The sequence below is a fragment of the Dipodomys merriami genome, unplaced genomic scaffold (assembly GCF_024711535.1).
Source record: "Dipodomys merriami isolate MVZ:Mamm:240054 unplaced genomic scaffold, mDipMer1.0.p SCAF_1, whole genome shotgun sequence".
Lineage (NCBI taxonomy): Eukaryota > Metazoa > Chordata > Mammalia > Rodentia > Heteromyidae > Dipodomys > Dipodomys merriami.
Window position 1 is genome coordinate 1,042,007 of NW_027202270.1, and position 25,620 is coordinate 1,067,626.

Consider the following 25,620-nt stretch of genomic DNA (forward strand, 5'->3'; position numbering starts at 1 on the left):
GCCTAGGACAGGGGAAGCTTCATCATCGTCACCGTGGGGGCGGGGCCTGAGCGGAAGACAGCAGAGCAAGGTCCGGGCCGCCTCCCAGGTGGCGGCCACGCTGGGTGCTCGTGTGGCGCAAGCCGACGAAATCTGAATTTGAAGGGCACAGAAGTAGAGCACCATAGCTGCCGCCCTGAGGTCAGGGTGGTTCTGGTAGCTGAGGGTCAGTGGTCCAGTGGCTCCATCTCACCCTGGGCTGATGTGAGGTACTCCTGGCTGGACCTCAGAACCAACCTTCCTCCTTCCTTCCTTCCTTCCTTCCTTCCTTCCTTCCTTCCTTCCTTCCTTCCTCCCTCTTCCCTCCCTCTTCTTTCCCTCCCTCCCTCCTTCCTTCCTTCCTTCCTTCTTTTCTTCCTTCCTTCCTCCTTTTGTGCTGGTACTGGACTTGAACTCAGGACCTAGGTGCTCTCTCTTAGCTTTCTTGCTCAAGGCTGGCACTCTACCACTTGAGCCACAGATCCAGTTCTGACTTTTTCCTGATTAATTCAAAATGGGAGTTTCATGGACTTTGCTGCCCAGGATGGCTTTGAACTGTGATCCTCAGAGCTCAGCCTCCTGGGTAGCTAGGATGACATATAAGCGTGAGCCACCAGGGCCTGGCTGACAGAAATCTTTTAGTAAGTATCAGGCAGATGAGTTTGATGCTGTTTTTATTTCTCTACACTTCTCTGGCTTTCTCATTTTCGGATAGTATGAATCACTTCTCTAGCATGCACTGTGTGTGTGTGTGCGTGCGTGTGTGCATGCGCGTGCCAGCGAGCATGCTTGCTACGGTAGATGCTGGATGTCCCTCTTTAGGACCGAGCACCTCTGGATGCTGCCTGTCTTCTGTCTTCCACCTTGCCCTGCCTACCAGCGAAGACTCTTGGAAGGCCAGAGTGCTCCTTTGACTGCCAGGCCCTGCGCCTCATGCTTCTTCTCCAGCTAGCGCAGCACCCCCCCATCCCTCCTGCAGTCTGAGAGTGGTGTCCCCGAGTGCTGGCCAGGCATCCAGCGGCTTCCTGCTGCCCGGCTGCAGTGCGAGCCTTGCTCACAGGGCCTCGAGCAGAGGGAGAGACGGCCCCTGCCACTTCACCTGCCAGCAGACCACCTCTCGGGAGTGTCAGCACGTGACAGGTGCGCCCTCAGCACCCAGCTCACCGGGCATGGGGAAGCAGGAAGGGGCTCCACAGATCGCTGAGGAGAAATTCCCCACAGACGGGGCTGCCCACTGAAGTCTTGCGCCCCGAGGAGAAGGCTGGGGGAGGCAGTGTGAGTTTGATCTGTCTGTCTCCAGAAGCTGTGGGGCCCAGCGGTGCCTGGCTTTGCCTGTTGTCTGTGGTGTTTGGGGTCTCTGGGTTGAGCACAAGGAAGGACTGGACATGTTCTGGGGATCACGTGTGGACTGGACAGGAAGGGCCTGTATTTCTGCAGTTTATCCTGCCCAGCCTAGAGTGCTAGACTTGCATCTGCCCAGCAGAGTGGGCCGTGCCAAGACAGCCTCAGGTGCCTCCTGCCTCCTCTGGGGGCCTTGTGGGTGTCCAGGTGGACAGTGTGGAGTGAGGAAGGTGGCTGGCCTGTGGAGGTGATCTGTGGTGGAGGTGTGTGTCCAGCACCAAGACCTGTGATGACTGGCATGGATTTAGATTCCAAGAACTGCACAAGAGCCTAGGGGGGCAGTGTTGGTTTCCCAGCCTGTCTGGAGGAGGGCGGTGAGGGGCCACCTCTGTGTGGTCCAGGGCCTTGGACAGAGGCCCCCACAGCCCCAATATCCTGGGCTCAGCATGGAGGAGGGCAGTTCTGGAGGCCTGCTGGGAAGGGGTGCCCACCTTCAGGCATCCAAGCCACAGGGTAGAGAGAGAATGCCCAGGAGTCAGGACAAGCCAAGAAAATCCCTGTTCAGACCAGCTGAACTGCAGACGTCTAATAACAGACTGAGGCCAGGACAGCGCCTGGCGTCCAGCCTGCTGCCAGGAGGTTGAGGCCCCAGGGACTCAGTTGTGATCGGGAAGGGAGGAGGGACCTCTGGGACACATGGAGAGGGCAGGGCCAAAGCTCCCTCAAGGCTGTGTCCTGATTAGGTAAGCCGGGCAAATGTCCATGTCCTCCGCCCCAGGACAGTGGCCAGCCTGGGCCTGTGGCCGCAAGGGCCACCTGCACCCACATCCAGGGTCCGAGCTATTCTGTTCTTGTTGCTCACATACTGTGAGTGCAGCTGCCGAGTGTCAAGGAGGACTCTCTAGTTCTCTTCTCTCCTCTCTCTGAGGTGGGGTTCAGAGCCAGCTCCTGCCCACCAGGAGAACCTCACATATGCAGGGAGAGTGGGCTGAGTCTGCTCTGATCACCAGCTGACATGCAGGGGTGACCAGCTGGCCTTCCACAGGCAGAGAGGCTGGTTCTGTTCCCACCTGGGCTGCCCTGCCTAGCTGTGGCTAGGTGCGGCAGGGCTGGCATGGGCAGCACTGCAACTTCTGGCCACCAGCAGCACTATGTCAGCACTCTGGATCCCTTGGGGGCACTTGGCAGCCCAGCGGGGGAGCTGTGATCTTGGGGTGCTTGAAGGCTCTGCCGGGATGGTATAGACCTTGGAGAGAGTACAGGCTCAAGGCTGGCAGGTTGCCACTGGCTCTGGGCACAGGCTGGACAGAGCAGGGCTGGCTGCCCCTTTCTCCAGGTGGAGGTGCCTATGTACGAGGTGCTGAGGGTTCTGGGAGGGAAGAGGGGCTGCTCACTCAGCTTGCAGTATTTACAAGGTTTGTCCCTCTGCACCAGAGTCCCAACCAGGGGGGACAGGGAGAGGCTTCCAGGTGGGAGCCAGGGGGGCAGTGTGTATATTTTGGGGGGAGAACCACATTCTGCTCATGCTGAGGGGGAAGGGAAGCCCAGCAGAGGGACCTGGAGCTCCTGTTTTCTCCACCTGCTGTCTTGTATCCTCTGGCTGCCAGGCTGCCTGTGCTCCCTTATTGCTCAAGCCGCCACACTAGTGTCTTTCCTGAAAGCAAAGGGACTAGCCAAGCACTTTGGTGATGTGCGCTTATGAAGGATGAGGTGTAAGGAACGTAGCTCAGTCCTGCCTGGCGTGTCCTGCCTGGCGTGTCCTGCCTGGCGTGTCCTGCCTGGCATACCCTGCATATCCAGCCTGCCGGGAGAGTTATAACAGAGGCCGAAGACAAGCTGCTGTCCTCAGGGGAAAACAGAGAGTTGGCTGGACCCTGGGACTACTCAATCCAAGGATACCAAATGAAAGAAAAATCAATTTCCAATCACTTTTGGGTTCAAGGCTCTGCAGAGGGGTATGGTGGGGTGGTACCCCAAGCTGACAGCACACTGTGGCTGCCTCCACGGCCCAGAATGTCCAATGTATCCTTGGTCAGTGTGTCCCTTGCAGGATGGTCTGGACACCCTGGGGGCCCATATTTCCACAATGTGTCCTGCCCAGGCCAGGGAAGAGTTGGTGGCGAGGCTGTGGGGTGGGCAAGGCTGTGAGGTGGTTCTGCTGAGGCCTCCACACCGGGCAGAGCTGGCTGCTCTTGCCTCTGCAGGACCCCTTGTCTACAGCACTGGCAGTGTCAGACTCAGATGATGGCCACTGCTTGGCTGTGGGAAAGCAGCCTTTGGTTCAGATTGTGCTTCAGGCCTGGGAAATGTCTGGGGAAGGTGAGGATGAAGTGCACACAGCACCAGAGCCTGGCCTTGGGCTGGCCAGCGAGCATGGGTACGGCCCTGCCACTCTGGTGCGGCCTAAGATGGGTCCCTCAAGGTTCTGGCCCTCCATGTGGTACCCCACTTCTCCACTTTCCATGGCAGATAGGTGATGGGACACCTGAGAGGGCAGAGGGTGATGGAGGAGCAGAGTCAAATGGTTCCCAGATTCCAGGCAGGGGCCAGAATCCAAACTGTTGTGGTTCTTTCACAGAGACCCTGGTCCCCCACTCTGCCCCCAGAAGCCAGCATCCCAGGCATGGCCGCCGCCACGGAGGGAGCACATGTGCCTCCATCTGCAGGGCCTTCCCTGAGAACAGGTTACTGTGGGGAGCCCCAGAGGGTGGGCCCAGAGCTCCTGGGCAGGTCGGCCTCAGCAGGGGCTGCCCAGGACCTGAGAGGGACAGATAGGTGCTCTCCTCAGTGAGCTGGCCGCCCTGGCAGGAACTTCTGGGTGTTCCACCATGCTTCTGGAAGTTGAAAGTAGGTCAATTTCTTGACATGTCCCTCCACCCTCAGTGCCAAGTCAGCTTTAGATTCTTGCATTCCCCCCTCCCCCCTGCACCTTCCTACCCTGACCTCTGACCCCACACCTTCCCACCCAGCATGGAAGTTCTGGCCTCTCAGGCTGGAACACCTATTTGGATTTGACCAGGGGGGTTGGGGGATACCTTGCCATTTGGGGGCTCCTCCGGGGCAGGGCCCTTGGCTCAGGGGGCGACTTGTCTGGGGGCTCCTCTAGGGCAGGGCCCTTGGCTCGGGTGCGCCTTGCCATCTGGGGGCTCCTCCGGGGCAGGGCCCTTGGCTCGGGTGCGCCTTGCCATCTGGGGGCTTCTCCGGGGCAGGGCCCTTGGCTCAGGGGGCGATTTGTTGTCTGGGGGCTTCTCCAGGGCAGGGCCCTTGGCTCGGGTGCGCCTTGCCATCTGGGGGCTCCTCCGGGGCATGGACCTTGGCTTAGGTGCGCCCTGCCATCTGGGGGCTCCTCCAGGGCAGGGCCTGGGGCTTTGGAGCCCTCAGATCTGGTCAGCACTTATCTGGCTTCAGAGGGTTTGCATACCTCAGCTCTCTAAACCTTTGGAGGGATGCTCCGATTGGCTGCAGAGCTCAGTGTTCCTGTGTGACCTTGGCCTGGGCCGGGCCCTGTGAAACACTGTGGCCTGTTCCGCGCCTTGTGGATGGTGTGAGGGCTTCCCTAGGGGATAAGGGACATGTCACAGGTCACAGCACTCTATGACGGCAGTAGCACAGCCAGTGGTCTAGTGTGGGCAAGACAGGGCGAGGTTGTGGTGAGGCAAGGAGGGGAGGGAGTGGGGCCTTGGGGCTGCCACTGACTGTGTGTCTGACATCATGGCACAACAGATGACATCATTGCTCATACAGCCACAGAACCTTTTAATGATTATTTTTTTCCTCCTATCTTGGGATCAAGGCTGACTTGGCCCTGATTGACAGCTGCCTGGCTGTCTTGCACAGCTGCCACTGTTTGGGCCACCCACCAGACTATCATCCTACATCCCAGTGGCTTTGAATACTTCCAGGCCACCTTGAGGAAACACTGCTCCAGCTGCAGGAGCCCTGGAGGCCCCAGCCTCTGCTCCCGGAGGCCCTGCTCCTATCACAACTCACACACTCTTCAGAGGACTCCACTTGGAGACAGACAAACCTTGGTGAAGCCTAGGTGAGGCCTAATGATCCTGCAGCCCTCCCACCTGCAGGATGGCCACCAAGGTACTGTGGTTTCCCATCCAGCCGAGGATGCTGCAGCACAATACCAGGACCCAGTTCCAACTGTGGCTGGCAGCATTCCAGCCTTGTGGGGACCCTGGAGCCTCGTCATGCAGCCAGAACCCAGAACTGGAGGCTAGGCCTGGCCCAGCTGCACCTGGGTGGATCACACCACGGGGCACGGCCATTCCTCGGTGTCCTGCCCAGCTTCAGGAACTGGGAGTGCTCCTCAGGTGTGAATCAGACCTGCTGGGCAACACAGAGTGTGAGGCACGTGTGTTCCATGGAGACCCATGTGATCACGACTGGAAAGTCCCAGAATCCTTTGATCTCTTTAAAAAAAAACACCCCAAAATGAAACAAAGCTTGTATGTCATCACATTTGTTCTCTCCTTTGAGCCATGCCTCCAACCTGTCTGTTCTGGCTAACTGAAGGAGTCTCAGGGACTTTTTGCTAGGGTTATAGGCATGAGCCACTGGTGCCTGCCACTCACTGTTGTCAGTGTCACTTCAGAAAGACTCAGAACCAAGAGGAGACTGCCCTGTAAGTGCATCAGGACAGGCAGACCGCAGTGGTCCGGTGAGACAGCGTTGCCATCCACTTACACTATTAGACAGGATGGTGGCAAAGAAAAAAGAAAGAGACACATAGCCGAGTCTCAGCAGCCAGACGGTTTGTTTTAAATCATGATGCCTCTTGGCTCCAAAAGCTGAGAAGGCCTCTTGCCAGCTAGCAGCCGGTAGCGGGGCACACCACCCACAGCAGATGGGCCAAGCCTCTCTGTGGACTGCCCGGCCCATCCCCAGCTCCTGTCTGCAGGACCACACTGCAGGGTCTCCATCTTTGTTGCACGCCTCCTTTGCCAGCAGACTTGCTCCTGGACAGGGCGAGGGTGCTCCTTGTCCTCTGTCTGAGGTGTGCTCTGGACCCTCACCCAGGGCGATCCTGCAGCACCTCCCACTGCTACTGTCTGTGTGGCCAGGACCGTCTGCAGACCAGCCTTTCTGGGAAGTCTGCACCCCTTCTAGAAGGCTCATAAAAAGCAGCAAACTCCCAGGAGATAAAAGACTCTTCTGAAGAATGGAGTGTGCCGATTGCTAATTCCCCAGCTAAGCCTTTCATCCGTGATAAGGGCCAGGCGAATTTAACTGGCATGCTCCCTGCAGGCCCAAGGAGCAACACCCTCATACTGCATTTGACACAAATCCTCTTTGCTCTCTCATCTTGGCACTTCAAAGGAGCAGAGGCTCAGCTTCCCAGAGTTGATGTCCACCCACCACCGAAGACCACAGGGAGGCCTTTGGGCCACAGCACCCTCCTGGGAGCAGCTTGGGCCTTGGGCCATGGCCCTGGGGGAGCAGCTCAGCCTCTAGCTCCCCATCCTGGATTATGGGCTTGCTCAGCACCAGCACAGGCCAGCACTTGAGGTGGCCGGCCCGCAGAGGAACAGCCATGGTAGACGCTTGGAGGGGGACCTCGGCTGGGCACAGAATGAGCTTGCTTCAGTAAGAAGACAGCGTTTGACACAAAGCAGATGTAGCTTGTCTTCATCAAGGGCTTTGCAGAAAGGAATCCAAACCAGGATTGGGTTTTAACAAGATGCAGACCATGTGCACGTGACCGGCAGCGAGAGTGCTCGGCGGGACCCCCAGCACATGGCGGGGTGATGACAAGGCCTGTCCGCAGGCCGGCTAATGGGGACCACGCCACGTGGACCATTTCTGTGAGCCATCCTCACGCTACCGAAGTTCATTTTTTCCAAAATGACTGTATTAACTTAAGTGATCTCAATGGTAAGCTACTGTTAACATGCCACAACCCCCACTTTTTTTTAACCAGGGTAATTTGAAACAAATGCGTCCAACCATGAGCATGCTTGTGTGTTCTGATGTCCTAAGCATATAGGAGTTCCAGAAGCTTCCGGTAGGATCCAGTCCCTGTTGTGTGTGTGTTGTGGCCCTGACCCCAGCAGTTGTGGGCCATCACCTGCCCCGTGGGAGCCACCACCTTAGTCACCTCATGGATTCATTCAGGCTGTAGTTTTGTTTTGCTGCTGAAACAAATCACCACAAACCTTTTGACTGGAGACAACACAAACACTATCATTTCAAAACATAATTAAAATTAGGACTCTGACATTGGACTCTGTGTACTCCACAATGTATGAAGTGTCTTGGGATAGGGGGTGTTGCGCAGGAATGAGGACACCTTTGAGAGGCCAAGCGTCCTCCTGCAGCGGGCGTGTGGCTGATGAAGGCCACGGTAGCCAGCCTGCTGGCAGGCAGTCCACCAGGCTTTATCCCTAACCAGTTCCTACTGACCTTTATTCTGATTGGTCAGAACTTGGTTTACAACCTTGGGTGATGGACTAGTTTGAAAGGGGCTAAAAGCGTAGCTGAGAAATCACCAAAACCAGCACACCTGGCCAAAACTTGTCAGATAAATGATTCTTAGCTGGTGCTCTGCCACTTGAGCATGTTTCCATTCTTATAACAGGATGTAACTTAATTAAAATGGTCTTGGCAAGATGGCGGCTACCTTCAACGGCAGTGCTCATGTCAAGCAAGCCACCCCACGGCTCTTCCTCCTACCGCACTCAGGTCTCCTCGCAGACAGGCCATAGTTTAAGTACCCCAAGGCCAACGTCTGAAGCTGATGTCATCTGGCTGGTCAGTGCTGGCTGATGGTATGTGGTGGAGACCTGGGGGCTGATTTTGCCATAAAGTCAGAACAAATCCCAGAGGATGTCGGGGGGAAGCAGGAGCCCCCCACAGCCCACTCCAGGAGCACAGGCTTCCTCGGAAGTCCCAGCAGGAGGACAGCCATCTCCTAATTGTTATGCCGGCTGGAGGTTCGTGTTTGGCTGAGCTCCACCCCAGGATGAGACCCCACTGCCAAGGCATTCCTCTTTAACATTTTGCATGGACTTCTTCATGCTCCAGAAATAGGCCTTTGCGAGGAATGGAAGCAGCACAGACGATCCCCAATCTATTAGTACCTGTCAGCAGGTCCCTCTGCCCGGTGGGTGAGGAGGCACATGGCCAGGGCTGTGCCAAGTACGAGAACCCAGACTGCCCTCCAGGGCCGGACCAGAGCCCAATCCGCCAGCCCAGCCCTGCTGCTCCCGAGTGCTTGATGGATAGGTGCTTTGTTCTCCCTGGGAGGCTGTGCCACAGGGCTGGCTGCCAGCTCTCCGTGGTGAGCCTGCAAGGTCGCCTTGGTCAAACGGGACAACACTGAGCCACTGTAATGCCTGGATGGTGGAGCTGGAGCTGTTGGGTGGGGAGCAGGGAGGACAGACCGGGATTCTCAGAGGAGATGGGACCAGGATTGCAAGGGCAGAACGGAGAGAGAGAAGCCGGAGCTGTCCCTAGTCTGAGACGTTGAGAACAGGCTGACGCAGGACCCTCTAGGGCCTGGAATGGAGCCCAGGGCCGTGTTCAGCTCATGGAGCCTCCCTGAACAGCTTGAGGCAATAGGTTACATCTGGCATTTCCTGGCCTTCTCTGAAGGGAGAGGGCCCTATCGAAGACCAGGTCCTTCCCAGGCTCCTCTCTGGAGACCCGACCCCTTGCAGGGTGGAGCAAGGGACTTGCTCCCATCCACAGTCCCTCCCACAGACCGCTAGGCGTCACGAGGGTCAGTCTTAGTTGGTCTGCACCTCCATGACAAAACACCCAGGACGGGGTTGTTGATAAGCAGAGCAAATTTATGGAAGTGGGTCCAGGTCTAACTCCCTGTGGGTCTGTTGTCCGGTGAGGATTGCTTTCAGATCCAGATGGCACCAGTGGCCGGAAGGCCGGATCTGGGGCATTGAAACAGCTAGAATATGACAAAACAGACAGGACTCTTAAGGCTCCCTTGGGACTTCAGCCCAAGGTGACCAAGCCGAGGCTGAGGGGACCAGGGCTGCCACGGGCTCTGCAGGGTGGCAGTGGGCTTCTGTCAGTCTGTGGGCTGCGCTTGGTAGCTGCCCTTGACGGTGGGCAGGGTTGCAACGACGCCTTTCTTCTTGCCTTGAGGCTTTGCATCACCTGCTGGTGACTTCACCCAGGATCTGCTGGATTCCTCATCTTGCACCAACCCCTGACCCCGAAGCTTGGTCTGGGCTCTGTGGGGGTTGAGCTCCAGGAAAACACAGGGTAGAGATAGAATCACATACTGGACACGGCAGGCGGTAGGCCAAATTCACCCAGTGTCAGAGAGAGCATCTCTCCAGCAATCATCTTGTGTGAAGGCTGAGCCAAGTAGAATCTGACACAAAGGTTAGGACGGCCTGAAGGGGTTTGGACAGTGTGGATTGGTCTGAAGGGGAAAGACACAGTACATGAAACAGGATGTGATCCTCCCCCGTGTCAGTGCCCATCAGACGTCCACGGGCTCCAGGGAAGCCGGGGTTTTAGCAGAAGTGGCCCTCAGGGTTCCTCAAAGCAACCCAGGCAACTGTGGTCACAAGCCTCACGTCAGAGGTCTCCTCCAACGGCAGAGCTGGTGGGAGGCTGGGCCTCGGCCCTGCCAGCTGGGCTGGGCAACCTCCAGAGTGGCTCACGCTCACTGTGCTTCGACAGACTGCCTGACATCGGGGTGGGTTCTGGGGTGTTTTCACAGGATGAGGGGCTTCCTTGATGACAATTCCCTCTTCTCTGTGGGAGTTGGGTGTCCATCAGCCCCGTTGCCTGTTCCTTTTTGGTGGTTGTAATCGTAGGGGGCTCCTGCTCTAGAAACAGAATCTGTGACCGAATCTCACATTTTATGACAAAGCTGGAGACATTCTACTAGGTGACAGATTGGGGACCAGAGATTGCCTTTGTCTCTTCCCAGTGTTCCCTGCCCGGCTCACTCTGGAGAGATGAACATTGTTTTCATGGCAGAAGGGAGGAGGGAAAAGGGATGAGGGAGGAGGGAGACTGGAGGAGGGAGGGAGGGCCCAATCTCACAACTCCTATTGTCCCTTCTTCACGCAGTCACACTGATGTCAGGTTGGACGCACATGTTCAAGCCACAGCAGGTCCTGTCCTGCTGTCCCCTGGGCCTGCCCCCATCCATCAGAGCACACACGGCAGGGTCATGCCTGGGATCTCCGCAGGAGGGCTTGCGGCCCTGCCTCAGAGCCCCACGGGGCTGACCACATGCCCCGGGGCGTCTCCTCTTGGAAGTGCCCAGCCAGGGTGAGGACGCTGCTCACAGCCATGCTGGGCCTACTGTGGGCTTCCTAGTACCCCCTTCTACTCTGCACCCCAGTCTCTTCCCAAGTGTGGGGACGGTGGCACAATGCGCTGGGGAGACAGGGACAGTCGTATGGGTCTCTGTGGTGTCCAGGGCCCTGGGACCCATGGGGTGTGGCTGAGGACAGTGGAGCGTGGGGGGACAGGGCCCTGAGGCTCTGCATAGCCACCCAGGCCGGACCCTGTTGGGGAGCCTGGGCAGGAGCAAAGCCAGCTTCAGGGGTCAGAGGTACGGGCATCAGGCCTGGCCCCACCGGAGCCTGCCCACCTGGCTCAGCCTGCTCCAGCCTGCCTTCCGCCCACTCTGTCTCCCCTTGGTGACTTCCAGGAGGCGCTGCTGTACCCAGGGTTTGAGCAGAGCAGCAGGAGCGTGTGGGGGTGTGTGTTTGGGGGAGGCAGCCTGTGGCATGGCTCCTAATCTGAGGTCAGAAAGTTCTTCTTCCCTAGTTGGCCTGTGCATGTGTTGGGACAGGCCTGTCCTATAATGGATGCCATGGTTGGTGCCCTGGACCGCAGTCTGGGCCTCCGGCCTGGGGGCCCCACCACGGGCCCCTGTGACAAGCCCCACGCCCTGCCTGTGGCTGGGAGGTCTCGGCGGGCTGTGGGGAACACTGTCCCTCTGTTCCATCCTGGGGTGAGCTGGCTCGGGAAGGCCACGCTGGCTGCTGAGGCACGGGTGGGGGAGGGCTGGGGCGCCGCGGTTGGCTGTCTGTGCTCCACACTCTGCACCCAGCTCCAGGCAGCGTCCGCCTCACAGCAGGGCCGGTCCCCACCCGGGAAGGGGCACCCACCACAGCACCCCCTTCCAGGGCAGTGCTAACGATGGAGCACCCACCCTCGGGCACCAGGCAGGTAGGTGCTATCTGGCTGCCATTGCGCTGGGTGGCAGGGCCTGCCTGTGGCCCTGACCTTGTCATCGGATGCTGTGTGAGCCCCGAGGAAAGCAGCCTTGAGGAAGGGGGCAAGGGTCAAAGGCCACCCTGGTCCAGAGGCAGAAGTCGGCCTGGGCACCGGTGCGGCATGCCGGGCTTCCATGCATCTCCCATTGCAGCTGCTCCAGATGGTAGTCAGGCCAAGCTGTGGGCCAGCGCCCACTGGACCCAAACAGCCCTGCTGTGGCCAGCACCCACTGGACCCAAACAGCCCTGCTGTGGCCAGCGCCCACTGGACCCAAACAGCCCTGCTGTGGCCAGCACCCACTGGACCCAAACAGCCCTGCTGTGGCCAGCGCCCACTGGACCCAAACAGCCCTGCTGTGGCCAGCACCCACTGGACCCAAACAGCCCTGCTGTGGCCAGCGCCCACTGGACCCAAACAGCCCTGCTGTGGCCAGCGCCCACTGGACCCAAACAGCCCTGCTGTGGCCAGCGCTCCCCTCCACCCCAGGCTGAGGGCTCTGAACCTGGCCCAGGCTCGACCCTCTGTCCCAGCCAGATCCCAGGCGGGCAGTGGTGGTGCTGTGCCCTGAGCCGGGCAGCGCTGGGCGTGGGCCCTGCCCACGGAGAGCGTGTGGCCTGGGCTTCCGGCGTGTGGCACGGGGCTGTGGCTGCCTCCCGAGCTTCTCCCAGGCAGGATGTGATGGTGAGCGTCACGGAGGGGCCGTATCACCCTGGGCTGGTCCTGCTGGGCCCAGCGGAGGCACCTGCCCTGTCCACCCCCCTCAGCTCCAAATCCTACAAAGCTCCAGCCCTTCCTCCCCCGGGTACAGATGGGAAGCTGAGGCTGAGCCCTGCAGCCGGGCTGGGCTACGTGCTGGGCTTTGTAGGCACATGGGCCTCTTCTGAGTGTATGTGGGGGTGCACACACACAGAGGCACACGCAGGCACACACACTGCCACAAAGCAGGCACACACAAGGATACACATGCACAGGCACAGGCACAGACAGATGGACACATGGATTTGCACATGCAGGCACACATATCCATGCATGTAAGGTACACAGGCACGTGCTGATAGGAACACAGGGACACACAGACATATACTGGCACACATCCACATAGGAGCATGCTCAGATGGAGGTGCACATACAGATGTCTCATGTATGCATGAAAGGGCACACGCACATGTGCACATATGGGCCTGCACACACAGATACACAGGTATGCGAGTATAGGTATACATATAGAGACACACAGGCGTGTGATACACAGGTATGCGAGTATAGGTATACATATAGAGACACACAGGCGTGTACATACTGGTGTGCACACAGAGGCACGTGTGAATATGCTCACATAGGTATGAACATAGGCACACACATGTGTACACACACCGATGTGTGCATTGGAGGCATATGCAGATACTGGTATGCACACAGGTATGTACAGGTACACACAGTTATATACATAGACACATACAGACATGTACAGACACACACACCAGTATGCACATAGGCACACACAGGCACACATCAGTATGCACACAGGCATGCACAGGTTTGCACACACAGGAGCATCATTATACACACAGGCATGCACAGGTTTGCACACATGGGCACACAAGCATATGCACACTTGCATCCTTCCTGCCTCGGACAAACTGGACAGCCATGTGCATCCATGTAAAAGGTCTCGGCCCTGGCCAGGCAGAGCATCGGGAGGTGAGATCCTTGTCTGCCTGGCGGCAGCCAGGAGGAGAGGGAGGAGAGGCAGGGACATGGAGCTGTGAAGCTCTTCCTCCCACGACCCACTTCCTCCGGCCAGCACTCCCACCGACCACCTGAGCCCATTTCCCATGGTCCAGTCACCCCCCATCCTGGGCCCCGTGAGCCTTTTGAGCATACCTTGTATTCCAGACGACAAGCAAGTCCGAGGCTTACCCTAGCCTGACTGTTCAGCAAGGATTTGTTTTGAGACCACAAGTTATTTATTTATGATCTGTAATTCCGACTTGACTACGTTATTTGTTTCAGCACTGTGAGGGCAAGGCTAGCTATTTGTCTACAATGTTCTTTCCTGTTTTCTCACACTGCCTATCTTTATACTTTGAATCTCCAGGCAAGCTGGGTGTGGTGGCTGAGGCCTGGAATCCCAGGTCCTTGGAGCTGCCCAGGCAAAAGCAAGGCCGTGAGTCTCCATCTGCACCACTGGCTGCCTGAGCGGATGCACACCTTTAAACCAGCCCAAGGAGGAGAATCAAAGCCCAGGCCAGACCAGGCACAGAGTGAGAATAACCAGCACAAAATGGGGCTGGAGGGACACTGTCTTGTAAGCACAAGGCCTCCATCAACCCCTAGTCCCACCAACAAAACAAAACCACATCCTGGGCCACCTCTGGTCACAGGCCTCCCATCTGACCTTAGGAGGGTCCCAGACCCTGAGGTCACATCCAGATCCAGTGTGGCCACACCCCTTCCTGTCCCTGGTCTAGATAAGTCCTGGACCTGAGGTGGGTCCCCTTTCCCCCCCCTTTCCCTTTTCCGCCATGCCTCTCCACCATGCATGGTGGGGGCCACAGTTTGGTAAATAAACTTCTTTTCCTGCCTGAATAATGCGTGGTGTTCTCTTCATCGACTACCTAATGAAACCTACCTATTTAATACACCTTACATATGGTGCCGTGACTCAGATGGGTTTTTGAGTTGGAAATGTTAGAATTTCCTAACAACCCCTTTTCCGTGAACCAAACTGCCTTGATACACCACGCGAGACTTTTCACCAATACCATCGCTGGCCTTCACATCCACGTCCACATTACTTCTCTACTCTGGTGAGTGAAACTACTTTCTATGCTTCTCTGTTGCTCAGACGTGGCACCATGCCAGAGAGCTCCTACGGCCGTTAGCCGAAAGGCCAGTCACCTCTGAAGCCGAGGATGCTTGGGTTTGGGGGCTTGGCCATTTCTCTCTAGAGGGCTCTGGGGGAAGTCGGGACGCCGCTTCTGCCTGGCCAGCTCTCCTTCACTCACCAGACTGACTCTCTACACACTTAATGCGGTGCTGCAAATCACGCCTTAGCCATGAAACCCCTTTGAAATGCCTCCTGCGCTCCCTGGAAAGCCAGAGCGCCTCATTTTATGCCATTCTCGGATGTAGACAGTTTCTGCCACTGCAATGGTAAATGGTCAGAAGTCTGTTTGCTTTCAGGCTCTTTGCTCTCTCTGCCAGTCATGTCCAACTTTCCCTATCGCTCCCTTTCTCTTTTCCACATTTTGGCTTGTGCCCTGAAGAGTGCGGTGCAGGCTGGGTCCCAGGCCCCCCCTCTAGGTTCCCTCTCAAAGGCTAGCCATTCTAGGTTTGAAAATTGTCAGAGTTTCCATTTGTGTAGGTTTTCTTTGCATTTTTTTCAGAAATTTGCCATCTTGGCCACATGGTGGGTTAAGGGTTGGGTCTCGTCTGACTCTTACTACTGCAACCACCTCTGCAGCCTCCCCTGCCAGTCGCAATATTTGTGGCCTCCCAGCGAGGTACACCCCATTTTGCAGCCTCCCCCGTGAGGCGCCCCCTTTTTTGTGACCTCCCCCACGAGGCCCCCCTCTGCTGCCTCTCCTGCAAGGCCCCCTCCCCGGTGAGTCCCCTCTTTTGCCTTTGTAGTGGGGGTAGAATCTGAAGCTCTATGTGTGCTAGAACCCTCACTGTCAAAATCTTCAGCTCTCTCCAGCATTGTCCATGTGGTGGATGCGCCATCTTGGCATCGTGGGAGCTCAGCTGCGATTTCGCACCAACTCAATTTTGCACCGACCTCAACTTGATTCTGTGTGTGCACGCCTATACGTGTATGTCTGTGTCTGTGTAAACTTGCTATCTGGCATTGTAATCAAGTTATTTGGCTTACATTGTCTGCGATTCCTGAAGCTTGTTCAGTTTGGATTCGTAGTTCAGTGCCAGCCAGTCTACATGCAGTCCAGATCCAGTCCCTTTCTTCCAACCTGGAAGTCAGGCCTCACTCCTGCCTAGAGCATCCTGACTACCTCCACCATGGTAAAAGTAGACTGGAGTGTTGCTTGGCTCCATCACATGCAGCTGATTTCCGGGTGAAAGATTGCCTTGGATTTGTAAAAGCAAAGGCTCTTTCTGTAACTTTGGTTAACCTAAGCACTGTTAGGGTTACCAGAAAGAAATAATACTACATCTGTGCTAAAATTCTCATCACATCTAATGAGTTTTGTCATTTCAGAATATTTGTTGGTCAATTCTTGATAAGAATCAGGTAAGCTCTACTTATTCTACTTGATCTCCTTGTTGCTTTAATTGGAAATTATAAAGGTTTTTTTTTGTGGCAAAGATTGCAGTTCAAAGCCAGCCCAGGCTGAAAAATCCCTAAGACTCCATCTCCCAACTAACCTGCAAAGAGCCAGGTTGAAAGCATGGCTCAAGACTCTTATCTCGAACCAGCAAACACTGCAAGTGGTACTATAACTCAAAGTGGTTCAGTGCTGGCCTTGAGCAGAAGTGCTTAGGGACAGTGCCCAGGCCTTGAGTTCAATCCTCCTTGAATACCAACTGGGACAAACCATCCCAGCAACTAGCACCTAGACTCAGCCAGTCTGGGGAACAAGGGAACATGGAGAGGAGTAAGAGGAGATGATGTCACATCAGCCACTTTGTGCCTGCCCTTTCAAAATTAACCAGAGCCGGGAGGTCATAGAAGTAAGAAGCCTGCCCTCCAATGTCTATACCTGTCTATCTATTAACTGAACAGGAATTTACATTCTTGCCTTTGTTACCTGATTTCTCCTCTACCTAGTTGCCAGATGTCAGAAGTAGCTAGAGACATTTCTACCAACATTTTCAGCCCCAAGTCCTTCCTCTTGCCATTTATTTGCTCTCTGGTATTTTTTTTCAGCCCATCAATGCCTCATGAGACTTCTCCAGACTTCGTCCAAGAGATTTGCCTCCTCCAGACTTCATCTAATGACTCAAGGCCCAAGTGACAGCTGCTGCCTGCCGCCTTCTCCCAGAGGGGACCACATCTCAGCCTATTACCCCTACTGTCGATGCCCCTGGCCAGCAGGAAGTAGCCAGAGAGAATCTTCACCCTTTTTCATAATTATCAAAAGGCTGCAATGTAAGGTCTGCACAGGGACCCCTCCCTCCCTCTTGGCTAAGTTTCTGCCCAGTATCTGTTACCTAGGTAACTGGCAGACCTGGAAGCAGTCACCTCCCCTCCTGCTAGGTCACATCCTGGGCCAGCTGTGGTCACAGGCCTCCCATCTGACCTTAGGAGGGTCCCAGACCCTGAGGTCACATCCAGATCCAGTGTGGCCACGCCCCTCCTTCCTGTCCCTGGTCTGGATCAGTCCTGGCCCAGAGGTGGGTCCCCTTCCCTCCCCTCCCCCTTTCCCTTTTCGACCATGCTTCTCCACCCTGCAAGGCGGGGGCAGCAGTTCGGTAAATAAACTTCTTTTCCTGCCTGAATAGCGTGTGGTGTTCTCTTCATTGACTACCTAATGAAACCTATTTAATATACCTTACAAGTTTTAGGCAGCCTCAAACCACAATACCCCTACCTATGTCTGCTGCATAGCTGGGACTGCAGGCATATACTACCATGCCTGCTTTATTGGTTTGGGGGCCTTGAACTGTTGTCTTCCTGATCTCTACCTCTTCAGCAGCTGGGATCACAGGTGTGAGCCCTTGCTTGGTTTTGCACACCTTAAAAAGAAGAATTTTATGGTAAGTCAATTGTACCAATAAACATGAATACATTCTTCTATGAGTTTCAACAGTACCTTGGAAATCCTCATGTATCTGAAAATATATTTCTTTCTACTCTTTTTTTGCTTACTTGTTGCTACTTGATCAATTGCTATCTAGGTATGCCCCAGTAGACTGACAATTTCCTTGGGGTATTGTTTTCCTACTAAGTTACTAGTTAAAGATTTGGTAAAACTATGTACCTTTTTTTTGGCCATGGGGCTTGAACTCATGGTCTGGACACTGACCCTGAGCTCTTTTGCTCAAGGATAGGGCTAGGGTTCTACCATTTTGAGTCACAGTGCTACTTCTAGTTTTATGGTGGGGATAAGAGTCTCACAGGGACTTCTCTGCCTGGGCTGGCTTTGAACTGTGATTCTCAGATCTCAGATCCCTAAGTAGCTAGGAGTGCAGGTTTGCCACCAAGGCTTGGCCTCTAAGTACCTTTTGATACAAAGTTTCAGCTGCTGTCTGTTTATTCAGGGGCAAAGTACATTACAATTTTCCAAATGCTATGTGATACTTTAAAACCAAGTCTGGCAACCCTCTTGAGTGGAGTCTCAGAAGGCCAGCACCGGGTGGGTGGTTGCTGTCTGCCCTCAGTGGTCACGTTTCAAACTTAAGCCTGATTCTGCTAGTTCACTTTAGAAAGTTGGGGTTCGTGGTTGGCTTGTAGTACATTGTAATCATCACTCTTAAAATAAGGACAAATGGGTTCCCAGATAGTGTTTGCAGCAGGGCGGAGAGCGGTGGAGGGCTTCCAGGAAGAGATTATTGGTGCCCGGGTACCCTGTCTGCATGGCGGGGTACAGAGTTCTGGGTTCAAAGTGACGTTTGCTTGGAATTCAACAGGCGTCACTCCAATATCTCTTCCACCATCTCCTCCATCATCTCTAGTATCTCCTCCACCATCTCTTCCAGTATCTCCTCCATCATCTCCTCTAGGTATCTCCTCCAGTATCTCCTCCATCATCTCCTCTAGTATCTCCTCCATCATCTCCTTTAGTATCTACTACATCATCTGCTCCAGTATCTCCTCCATCATCTGCTCCAGTATCTGCTCCAGTATCTCCTCCATCATCTGCTCCAGTATCTCCTCCATCATCTCCTCCAGTATCTCCTTCATCATCTCCTCCAGTATCTCCTCCATCATCTCCTCTAGTATCTCCTCCATCATCTCCTTTAGTATCTACTACATCATCTGCTCCAGTATCTCCTCCATCATCTGCTCCAGTATCTCCTCCATCATCTGCTCCAGTATCTCCTCCATCATCTCCTCCAGTATCTCCTCCATCATCTCCTCTAGTATATATTACATCATCTCCTCCAGTATCTCCTCCATCGTCTCCTTTAGTATCTACTACATCATCTGCTCCAGTATCTCCTCCACCATCTCTTCCAGTATCTTCTCTAGTATCTCCTCCATCATCTCCTCCAGTATCTCCTCCATCATCTGCTCCAGCATCTCCTCCATTATCTCCTCCAGTATCGCCCCAGCAGCTCCTCCAGTGTTGCTCCATCATCTCCAGTGTCACTCCAGCATCTCCTCCATCATCTGCTCCAGTATCTCCTCCATCATCTGCTCCAGCATCTCCTCCATTATCTCCTCCAGTATCGCCCCAGCAGCTCCTCCAGTGTTGCTCCATCATCTCCAGTGTCACTCCATCACCTCCAGTGTCACTCCATCACCTCCAGTGTCACTCCAGCATCTCCTCCAGTCTCAGGTTGATGATGAGAAGTTCTGTGCCAGTCTGGGTTTGTTCTAGTGGAGTGAACACTCCATTCTCTGAAAGCTTTTAGATCCCTTTCTCATCCTCCGAGTCTTGGAGGATGTTCCACGTGCAAATGTTCCCAGGCAGCTCCTCATCCAGGAGCTCGAGGTAACCATGCCCACCCAGGTTCCATGCAAGCAGACTGCTGCTGAAGCTCTGCCAGCTGGCCACGGTCTTCATGCCCTTCCTTGGTTCCCCTGTCTGTAACTTGGCTGGAGCCTTACCTCTGGTCTGCAGACCTGTCACTAAGTCCCTTTTAAGAATTTCTGACTCCTTTGAAGCCTGTATTTGTGTCTCTGACCACAAAGGCCATGCCCCATGGTTTGGCCAGCTGCCTGTGGGTTGATCCAGGTCCTGAGCAACAGTGGCAGCCCCAAGTCCCAGTGTGCATTGTCCACTTCCCCGGACACCAGCCGTGGCCCAGGACCAGCCCTAGTGTGCATTGTCCACTTCCCTGGACACTCACTGTGGGCCCAGGCCCCAGGCCCAGTGAGGTTGTGGACTCGAGTGGGAAGAGAGGTGTCCGATTCTGTTTTTGCTCTGCTGAACCCCACCGTGATGGCTTCTTGCCTCTGGTTTTGGCCGCTACCAAACCAGGAAACCTCACGGCCAGCGCAGGTACACCCCGGCTCCTTTGTGCTGGTTCAAACCCCTCTGCGCCCATGCAGCACACCCGTGCCGAGAGATTGCAAGGGAACCTCAGCAGGCCTGGGGACTGGACTCTTGTTTTTTTAAATCCTACATCTTTATTAATTAAAGCCCACATTTTATTCTTCTTTCCCTGGTTTGTCTAAGTGTCCTTCCTTCCTTTCTTCCTTCCTTCCTTCCTTCCTTCCTTCCTTCCTTCCTTCCTTCCTTCCTTCCTTTTTTCTTTCTTTCTTTCTTTCTTTCTTTCTTTCTTTCTTTCTTTCTTTCTTTCTTTCTTTCTTTCTTTATTTCTATCTTTTTTTGTCGGTCGTGGGGCTTGAACTCTGGGTCTGAGCGCTGTCCCTCAGCTCTTCAGCTCAAGGCTAGCACTCTACCTCTTGAGCCACAGTACCACTTCCAGTTTTCTGGTGGTTTATTGGAGATAAGAGTCTCACAGACTTTCCTGCCCAGGCTGGCTTTGAACAGATCCTCAGATCTCAGCCTCCTGAGTAGCTAGGATTACAGGCATGAGCCACCAGTGCCTGGCTTCTCTTTCTTTTTTTGCAGGGTGGTGAAAGAAAGAAAGACCCTATGCTTGGGACTGCTTCTTCTTCTTCTTCTTCTTTTTTTTTTTTGGTCCGGTCGTGGGGCCTGAACTCTGGGCCTGAGCACTGTCCCTCAGCTCTTCAGCTCAAGGCTAGTGCCCTACCACTTGAGCCACAGTGCCACTTCCGGCTTTTTTCTTTTTGCTTATGTGGTGCTGAGGAATCGAACCCAGGGCCTCAGGCATGCAAGGCAAGCGCTCTACCACTGAGCCAACTTCCCAGCCCTGCTTCTTCTTTTTTATTTTTTCCCAATAGGGCAGTTTTCTATTATAAGTTAGTTTGACGGTCTTTATGATGTTCTTGATGGTTCTTTATGTTTAAAGGTATATTATTTTGTGCAAATGTCTGTGTATGAGTTCTTTTATTTAAGATCAGAGACTAGTATCTTTTATTTATTCAATACACGTGACATACATATAATATATTAAAAGACATATATCATAATTAGTGGAAGCTTTAATCAATTACAAAGAAAATAACACAGAACAGAATACAAACATTGGATGGATCTTGTTTTTTGATCCAATCTGCTATTCTTCTTTTGGTTAGAGAATTGAATCCATTAATGTTTAGGATTATTATAGAAAGATAGGTCATGTTTCTTGTCATTTTCTTGATTTCCTGGATTTTGTTTCTTTCTTCCTGTGTTTACTAAATTGATCTTCTAGTGATTTTTGTCTGATGTGTTTCTTTGATTTTGATTGTTTTCTTCAGATTCTTTAGAATGCTTTGTAATGCTGGTTCAGTGATCATGAATTCCTCTGATTTTTGTTTGTCATGGAAGGTTCTGGTTTCAACATCTAATGTAAATCATAGCTTTGCTGGATAGATCAGTCTGGGTTGGCAGTTGTTGATCTCCAGGGCTTGGATTACACCATTCCAGGCTCTCCTTGCATTGAGGGTTTGTGTGGAGAGGTCTGCAGTATTCTGATTTTCTTTCCTTTGTAATGTAGCTCTTTCATTAATTTTTTTGGCATTTTAAATCGGTTCCTTGGGATTCACATCTAATGTTTTTACATGATGTGTCTAGAAGTGTTTCTTCTTGGATCCAGGCTACTGGGGGTTCTAGATGCTTCTGTTAAGCAGGTGATATTTTCTCTCCCAATAGTGGGGAAATTCTTAGCCATTATTGTACTGAATAAGTTTTTGATGTCTTTACTATGAAATTCTTCCCCCTCCTCAGTCCCAAGTGCATGGATTTGACTTCTCAGCTGAGTCTGCCCATTCCTGGGCTTCCCTTCAGTGGCTTCTCTGTTTTTTCCCCATTCTTTTGATTTTTTTGTTCTAGCTCCTCTGTTTTATCCTTGACTTTTGAAGGCGACAGGGGCAGTTCAGTGGCAGGATTGGCTGATGGCTGGGCGACAGGGGCGGTTCAGAGGCAAGAATGACAACAGCAAGAGTGACCCAACAGCAGGAGTGGCCCAGCAGTGGGAGCAGTGTCAGGCGGTGGGAATGGGTGGGAACAGGGGTGGGAACAGCCCAGCAGCGGGAGCAGTGTCAGGCGGTGGGAATGGGTGGGAACAGGGGTGGGAACAGGGGTGGGAACAGGGGTGGGAACAGGGGTGGGAACAGCGGTGGGGACGGCCCAGCAGCAGGAGCAGTGCCAGGCGGGAGGAGCGGCAGAGCACCCGGGTGAAAGGAACAGCCCAGTGTGCTCCATCTCCGAGATCTGACTTTCCGGTCCCTGTGGCTGACCTCCAACTAGCTGGGGTGAGCAAGTGCACAGTGTGCTTGCTGGCCCGGGGGCCCAGGGCAGGCTAGCCTGCCCCGTGTGAACTGCCACTTGTCAGGCACAAACAGGCCATGCTGGGGCCACGGCCCTGACAATCTGAACCCAAATGCCTAAATCACAGCAAAAAATGACACGATTTATGAGCAATCAATACCACAAACCAGATCAACAGCCAACAACCAACCAGGGAATGACTCAGTGAGAATGACAGAGAGATGGAAGACAAAAGAGCCATTAAAGGATGGCAGAATTGGTCAATAAAATAAAGGGGAGACACAAAAACAACTTCAAGAGCGCAAAGAAGAAATGACAAAGAAAATCAAGACTCCCACAAAGGTCAGAGAAAACAATAGACACTGTACACCGCATTAAAAGATGAAACGGACCTATGAGCACTGGTCTCAGAAGGCTCAGTTTCCACAGTGCAAACCACAGTGGGATCCATAGGTAACAGAATAAGCGAACTGGAAAATAGATGGGCCTCCGTGTGTCCGTGCTGGGTGGAGCAATGTTGAGCAGACTCTGCAGAGCACAGATGGCCGGGGCCAGCGGTGGGCGGTGTGTCCCATGCCGAGGGGAGTGGCCGCCTGTGCCCAAGCCTGGGGAACAGGGTCCAGCTGGCTGCGGCTTTGTCTTGCCCAGTGCTATGAGTTGAATGATGACCCCTTACCTACAAAACTTTTTTTGGCAGTAGTGGAGTTTGAACTCAGGGACTTGGGCTTGCTAGGCAGACATTCTACCGCATGAGCCAGGCCTCCAGCCCTTTTGCTCTGGTTAGTTTTGAGATGGAGGTCTTATCACTCCCTCCCCCAGCCCCACTGCCACTGGACCTGGTCTATGATCCCTTGTAGCTGGGATGACAGACACACACCACTACACCCAGCTATGTCTGTTGAGATGGAGTCTGGCAAACACGTTTTGCCTGGGCTGGCCTGAAACTGTGAACTTCCTAAGCAGTTTGGATCACAGCTGCACGCCCCTGCATCTGGCTAGCGGTGAAGCTGGGTTTCATCAGTGTTCTGCCCAGGCTGGCCTTGAGCCTCAATCCCCCTGGCCATGGCCTCCTGCCCAAAAGACCAGGCTTCAACGGGGGCTTGAAATCTTGACTCTCAGCATCCGTCGATGTGACCTTATTTGGAAATAGGGTGTGTGCAGATGTGTGTTGAACTGATATCAGACAGGATTAGGGCAGAATTTTGAGCTGATGACAGGTGTTCTAGGGAGAGATTTGGGGACATATGGGGAGAGGTTGGGGGTGCACTCAGGGTGCGGTAACAAAATACCCCAGACTGGGAGAGTCATGGAAAGCCATTCCTGCTGTCAGTGCTGGCGTGCTGGCCGAGCTGGTGCCTGGCCCTCACCAGGCTCCTTCTCCCTGAACCCCTGCATGCTGGAGGGAGCCAAAGAGACCCCAGGTCTCCTGCGTGGCGGCGTCTGGCCTGCTCACGCGGTGGCGGCGTCTGGCCTGCTCACGCGGTGGCGGCGTCTGGCCTGCTCACACAGTGGGGCCTGAAGACCACGCCGCCTTCCTTGTTCGTTTGCGGTGCTGCAGATCAGCCCCGGGGCGCCACACACTCAGCCAGCACCACCTTCGCAATGTCCTCAGCTCAGGCCTCACGGCTCCGCACCATCACACGAGGGACTGGATAGAGAGGAGCACACACAGTCAGACTGCAGAGCAGATCCAAGCCCGGCACGGGGAGGGGGGGGCAGGGGGAGGAGGGGGGGAATCCTGCAGCACCGGAGGGGGAGGGATGGGCGGAGGTAAGAGCAGGCTCCTCCCTGGAGCCCAGCAGGCAGCCTGGCAGGGTGACAACCTCGATCTGGGGTGCAGGCCTCCGAATGTGACAGAAACCACCAGTATGTGATAACCTGCTAGGGAGGAAATGTCGACACTTTCTTGGAGATAGCTGTAAAAATAGCAGGGGAGTGTCAGAAGGAAGCCCTCAGCATTTTCCTCTAGAATTGCTGCTGGAATCTCACCTCTGCTGGGAGGTCCCCTCCCCCTCCCCCTCCTCCTTGTTCCCCATCTCCCGTCCTCCCAAATATCTCCTGTCCCTCAGTGCCCCGTCCCCCGTCCACCCTTTCCCCTGTCCCCTGCCCACCTTCTGCCCCATCCCCTGTCACCCTCTCCCCGGTACCCACACGGGCACCCTGGGCACCACGGGCAGGGCAGCGTATCTGTGGAAACTCGGAGGGGCAGGGGTTGATTCCAGATGTTCTTATTTGTGGGCAGGTGGACTTGCTGGAAGCTAGTACAAAGCACGAGACCTTTCCAAATGGGGGAAAAATGAGGGAAGAGACATTAACTGTTTTGTTTGTTTTTCCAGGCTGGGGCTTGAGCTTAGCATCTGGGTGCTGTCCTTTAGCTTCTTCACTCAAGGCTGGTGCTCTACCACTTTAACTCCACTTCTACTTCTTGAATTTTGTTGGTCAATTGGAGATAATTGTCTCAAGGACGTTCCTGCCTGGGCTGGCTTTGAACCATGATCCTCAGATCTCAGCCTCCTGCACAGCTAGAGTTACAGTCATGAGTCCCTGCTACCCAGCTTGAGACATTAATTTGAGTGAAAAGGTGAAATGTAACTGGCAGAGGGGCAGAGAGAATTGGGAATGTCTTCTTTCCCTTTGACGAGTTTTGTTTAGTACCAGCCTTCTTCCTGCCTCCATCCCAGCTGATCTCAGTACTGGCTTTTAGAATGTTCCAGATATAGGTAAATCACATCTGCAGTCCTAGCTAGGAGGCTGAGATCTGGAAGATCATGACTTTAAGACCATCCTGGGCAGGAAAACTCACTGGACTCCATCCCCGAAACAACGAGGTAAAAGCAAGGCTGGAAGTGTGGTTCAAGTTGTAGAGCCAGCTGAGCAACTTCAAGACTAAGTTCAAACCCCACCCAGAAAGGAAAAAGAAGCTTAATTTATACCTTCACCTGGGTTTTCATCTTACGAACTAAAGCAGAGGTGTCACAGCATTAGGAGATGTTTCTATAAAGGGAGTCGTGAAATGGTGCCGGCCCCCCTCCGTCGCGGGAGCCCCCACACAGGGTCGGGCAGCTCCAACACTGAAGAGGGGCGCGTCTCGAGGCCCCGCCCCCAGGGCGGCACCGCCCAGGCAGTGCTGCTGACCTCCTTGGGGCCACGTGATGCAGGGTGGGGGTGGGACAGGACAGGGTCACCTCGTGGCCGGCGTCCTGCCCACGTGTATCCCCCCTGCTTGGGGAAGGTGCCGTGCAGGCACAAGGTGGTTGGGCTCAGGCCAGCAGACCAGCCAGTGGCGATCTGGCTGTGGAAAGACGCTGAGGCTGGAAAGGCGGGTGTGCTCAGATGTGCACACTCCACAGCCCTGGCACGGAGCCCCATGGCTGCGCAGCCTCTGCTCAGGTGCTCAGATAGTCAGGGCGGCTTCTGAGCTCCGTGGGGCCAGCTGCCCAACTTCCCATGCTCTCCTCAGCGCTGGGCGGCAAGGCCGGGCCAGGGGTGGACTCCATCCCCACTGCTCTTGGCAGGAAGCCCTGTGACCCACAACACCATCATCACCTGCTAGATATGGCCCGGGAGAGCGCTGGAGGAC